This window comes from Rhinichthys klamathensis, unplaced genomic scaffold (genome assembly GCF_029890125.1).
Source record: "Rhinichthys klamathensis goyatoka isolate OS25496 unplaced genomic scaffold, OSU_Roscu_1.1 h1tg000210l_1, whole genome shotgun sequence".
Lineage (NCBI taxonomy): Eukaryota > Metazoa > Chordata > Actinopteri > Cypriniformes > Leuciscidae > Rhinichthys > Rhinichthys klamathensis.
The window spans coordinates 369,867-375,866 of NW_026606735.1; positions in this window are offsets into that span (position 1 = coordinate 369,867).

Consider the following 6,000-nt stretch of genomic DNA (forward strand, 5'->3'; position numbering starts at 1 on the left):
GTCCACACAATATTTATACATTTGGAACAGAATTAGTTCTGTTTGATCCAATCCATCCTGACATTCTGTAAAAGGAAAATTTTAAGTTATGCGCTGCGCAGGTGTAGCACCTTTCTGCCACACTAATAACCCAGGCCAGGACAGTTAGCCAAATTCATCCATAACCATTATTTTATTGGCACATTTTGCCCTGTCTCCCAATCCTGCATGCTATCTGTAAAGAGAAACAAATTTCGAGGTTATTGTCAGATAGTAAAGTACGTAGTTTCTTTTGTCTACTGTTCTCCCGTGTCCTTCGATGCCCTGGCGTTTCCTGTTGAAACAATCTTTGTTATTGGTGTGTGTGGCACACTCACAGACATCCATTTTGTTAGGCAGAAAAAATGGCTTCTTTCAGGGCTTTTATCAAATTACCCCTAGTGTTCTCCCAACATTTATTCAGCAACTGTGAACCCCTTAATAAACCATATTTGGCAATTGTTATACCATCTCCCTCTTGATGCACGACACACCTCGAGCACATAGTGTTTTAATAAAGTTTGCCATCAACACTAACCCAAACGTTGTCCTTCAGACAAATTTCTCTGCCTCTGAAACAAAAATATTACATTCTTCACTTAAAGCCACAATCTCATCTTCTTCTCGAAGTATTTGAAAGGCAACGGCCCTCAGTCTCACAGCGAATCTTGCTTTTCAGGCCTGTTGTTTGGTCTCTGAAGTCAGTCATCTACAAACATTTCCAAAGTCATCAATTTTCCCTATCAGGTCAAGTCGTGCTGTACAGACTTGGTCAATGTCAGTCAATCATTTCTCCCCCTTTGTTCACAATAATCATAAATGTGAGAGGCTCTCTTGATAATTTCATGTTGACTTAGCCAATATGTCACTTTGTTGTTTCCCTCAAATCTGCAACATTTTCATTTATCTCAGCCCATGCCAGATGGTGATCTACAACTACACAATTCCAATTTACTTAAACTGATCTTCAAATCTACATTATGTATGACAAAATTATTACTACCAGACAGAGCTTGATGGCCAATCAACTTAAAGCTTGTCCCATGTTCTGTATTGTCTTTTCATCAGAATTATCAGCTTCTTTAAAATTTGTCATTTGCCTTAACCCATCTGTAATGATAAACTCATTCCAGAGGTTAATGACGCAATATACACACCATTCAAGCGGAATATTAGTGCCCCAAACTAATACATACAAGACATAAAGTGCTGTCACCATCACACACACTCGTACTAGACACACATATGTTAACTGCTCATTCTCAATGTTCACTTTTCTTTATATTATTGCTAAAAGATTTAAATTTTAAATAAGATTTTAACCTTTCCATTTTTCCTGTAGCTTCTACCTAATTTTACATGGTATCTTAACCACTTTCAAAGCACGTCTGTTCATTATTCATTTGATTTTTTAGACAAGTCAGCTGGGTTGTTTTGTTTCATTATCATTATTTTGCTTCAGCTTGCTCTAGCAGGCAGATAACAGAAAGACAGACACAGTTACCATCCCTTCCTCCAACTCAGGCAGTCTCTCTCACTATAAACAAATAATTTTCCACCAGCCTCCTAAGGCTGTAACTTAGACAAAATTTGTATTCATTACAATAACCTTTGACCATTCACCTTTGTCATCCAGACTTTCCTTAAATCAAAAGCTGTCTTCATCTTTAGCCACCACCATGTCTAACGACCTTCAAGAGTTAAAACTATGTCATAGACCTATTAGTTCAAAATCAACACTATGATTTTCCTTGCCCATAAGGCAACCAGTACATAACAAGTTTTGCTACTGTCTCCACAACAACTAATGGGAATCACTCAATGGCCTCAGCTGGCTCCTGCTCGCCCACTCCTGTTAGCCCTTTATCTATAATCTCCATCAGGGTGTTTTCCCCTGGCATATTTGCAGACGCTTGTCACAATAAAAAACAAGCCATACAATGAATGCGGTTTCTTGTGATTGGTATAGAGGAACACTTACGTTTCTGGGTCAGACTGTCTGTAACTCCTCACAGCTCATCCGCCCTAACGATAAAGGATGCTGCTGGCCTCACAGTCATCCGCTCCACTCTCATACCTTTCTCACATAAACACCTCCATCTTGAGATGCCCAATGACTTTACGTGATCCACTCTGGCTTGGGTTGCCCCCTGTCTGGCCAAAGAAGGTCTTACCCGTCATAGAGATGGTCACTCGTGCCCACTGGTGACCGCTCTTTCCAATCACACAATCAGTTCTCTTCAACAGAACTCAGCTGTTTTCTGGAGCTTAGGAAAGGCACGTTCAAGAGTCACCAGGGCCATTCGGATTGCCTAATAGTGTTCACACAGGGAGACAGGTCAATAACAACAGTATTTAATCACTTAAATCCATTAACTATCTTAAAAGCAGCAACCTAGCTACTTGGATTATACTCAGTGAATTTAGATCACAACCGTACATTCAGTGTACTTCATCTGTAGCCGGAGCCATCGGTCCTGAATGGTGGAGACTAAATGAGACAAAGAAGTTACTGGTCCTAAAATAAGCTAATCAAAATGTCATCTCTATCTGTATTATTATTTTAAATACTTCTTTAAAGTCATTCAGTTTTATTTTTAAAACATCTCTGTGTCTATGATCTTCAACTGAAACACTGTGCTTTACTTATTATCACAGATACCAGCTTTTAGCTGACTCATTGAATGAGAGAGACTCTGAGACTCTATTGGATGGTACACTGCTCTCTCATATACTTCTAACATCAAACTTTTATCTATTATCTTTTAACCCTCTGGGGTCTGAGGTGTTTTCGGGGTCCTTGAGATGTTTTGGCATGCTCTGACATTTGTGCTTTTTTCAGTTGCTTATAAACATATTAATGGCACAGGTGAAATTACACTCTATATAGCACACACAGGGCTACCATAATATGTGAGCAACATGTATGTACCAGTTTGTATTTTTGAGAGAATATTGTTTATGCGTGGTTATTGAAAAAACTAAAAAATAAAGTTTCTAATATAAGGCCACAAATAACATACTAAATATCTGTCCACAAGACTTTTGACTAGTGGATGTTGTCGCCTAGAGTATTTGCTTCAAATTGATCTGAAAATCATTCTGGGTAATCATTCACATAAAACAATAGATTGTTTTAAATTGTGAAAAACATTTTTTTGTTTGCAAAGGCAATATGCGGATAGGCGGATCGGCCCAACCCCCTCATGAATAATTAGGCAGTTCTCACCTGAGCAGTCTGCATACTAATGAGCCTTTCATTCAGGGGTGTCACACAAGAAAGAATGCAAGGACAATATATATATAAATAAATACATATTTATATACACACACACACACACACATATATATATATATATATATATATATGTGTGTGTGTGTGTGTGTATATAAATATTTATTTATATATATATTGTCCTTGCATTCTTTCTTGTGTGACACCCCTGAATGAAAGGCTCATTAGTATATATATATATATATATATATATATATATATATATATATATATATATATATATATACAAACAATCAAAATATAAATGAAAGCCAAAAGCACATTTTTAGTCACACCTTTTAGCCATCCACATACCATTTTTAGCCATCCACCGCGGTAAAAATAAACCAGTCGCATTTCAAAGTCGTACGCGAAATGACCGCCAGGTGGCGCAAAGGGACATTTAGCAAAACGTAAGTGGGGCTAATGTCTATTAACAGTAGCCTAAGGATGAAATACTACAAGTTATGGTAATTTCCAAATAAGCCTACAACAAATTGTTGGTCATACAGATAAGATATAATCTTTTAAAACTGTAAAAGGCTAAAATAGGCCTACACTCACAGGCTAAAGACAAAACGTTTTCTCGCTCATGTGAGAATCAAACGTTTGGATATTTCTCAGTAACAAAATTCATAGCCGAGCGGTAGAACTTACGGTTCATCATCAGGATGACACAGGTTCAAATCCCGCACAAACATGGTCTGCTGTAAATTTTATATTTATTATTGCAGAGAGATTTGTCTAGCTCTAAAACTCTGTTACACCATACAGTTTTGTTTTATATAGGCTATATATATTTTTTATTTATTTATTCCAGGCTCTCACGCCACACCCCCGATTTCTCACGCTGAAGTGTCAACCCGGTCGGTCAAATTCCTGAAAGATATAGTTTATCTATAGATCTACCTGTTGAGCCACTCGTGATCGACTAGTTATACCGCAAATTAGTTAAAATATCCCGTAATCTATCTAGAGCGAGCGTGCATGCAAGACAGATATTGTGCTCCAAACCGTGCGCGCGCATGGCAGAGAGGTCTGTCCCCTACAACCTAGAGTTTTTAAAAACATGGTTTTAAGTAAAGTGTGATTTGCCAGGGGGGACTGGGATTTCCTTCTGGTCTAAACATCCCTACTTCTGCTGAATTATTTTAATCCCCACACCCCTCCCTCCACAGCTAATCAATGCTATAGGCTACTTCACCAATATCAAATATATAAAATAGAGATATGCAACAGGCACGTTTAAACGAAAAACAATAAAATCAAAACCAGCGTTTCAGTTGTTCATTAGTTCCAGTGGCCTGAATGCATGCACGGCTTTTCAAAATTTCACAAAGCGTGTTGAGATTATTTTGAATGAAATATTGAAGTTTATAATTAAGTGTTTTGGCACACCACGCCGAGTGGCCCTAACGACAAAAACAGTATATCTGTCCTCTCTGTCTCCGGGAACTGCGCGTCACAAAAATGAACCGAAAGCCACTTCAGCTCAGTCACGATAAGAAATCGGCTATGTCTAAAGCCTTTAAATGTCTAAATATTTAGGCTAATAAATAAGATAAACAGAGGATCTACTCAAACATGCGCTTCCCAATGAGAAAATGACAAGACATGGGTGAAAATCTCGCTCTAATTAAATGTAGGCTAAATCGCCCTGAATTAAAATGTAAAAACATAATAATGTATTTGTCGAAATGTTGCGATATTGTTTCATTTAAGTTCATAATTATTCTATAAATGTTATTTAATTTAGCAGCATTACCACGAAGCACCGTGTTTCGATATTTATTTGAATAATACAAAATAAAATAAAAACTTAATTCACAAATTGCATGCCTGGTTGTAAGGATCCAAAGATCCCTGTAGACTTTAATATTAAGTTGAACATTTTGTTCATGACAACAAATTAACAAGCGTTTTTTCAGATTATATTTAGTTTTGCTTGGAAAAAGCTGCCCCAAACCAGTTTTATTTCATCAATTATTGAAATAATGAAATATTTAGTAATAAACTTTTATGACAGAAATATCACTAGGCTACATGTAACTTAAATCATTTAATTCCTTCATTATCAACACTGTCTAGAATAGCGATTTAAGTGTGAATTGCGACTTCTCTTTGTGTTAAGTCAGCCTCAGACTCCGATAGCCTGTGTGGGGTTGGAGGGACAGTTGCTGAACAAAGGTGTTAATGTTCCTCTTTCATATGGAGAGTGTCGGATAGCCAGCCTGATGAGCAGGCAAAATTATTGTAAGGATAAATCTGTGTCCAAATGTAGGCCCCATATCTTATTACTTATTAAATTATAGATATTGTAGTTTATTTATTGTAGCCTATTTTAAGTTTTTTTTTCACACAAAATTTCAATTGAAGTTATTGTAAGGTGAATTCAACAAGGCATGCTGTGTCTTTGAAGCAACAATTAAAGGCTAAATAATTTTTTCGTGATTTGTGTGGCTGACACGCAGCGACATATACAGTATTATCAGCTGTTTGATGTGTTTTTACCCTGAAATGATTAACTTCGAGAGAGACGCGGCGCGCGCAGCGAGGGAGACTAAATAAACGTGTTAAAAAGAGATCCAGCTCGAGAGAGGCAAAGAAAAACGCATGTTTTTAATTTAATTATGTTTCTTTGGACAATTTTCGTTTTGTACGGTTTTAATTGTTTAATTTAGCTGTAATTTCTTTGGCAATACAAATTT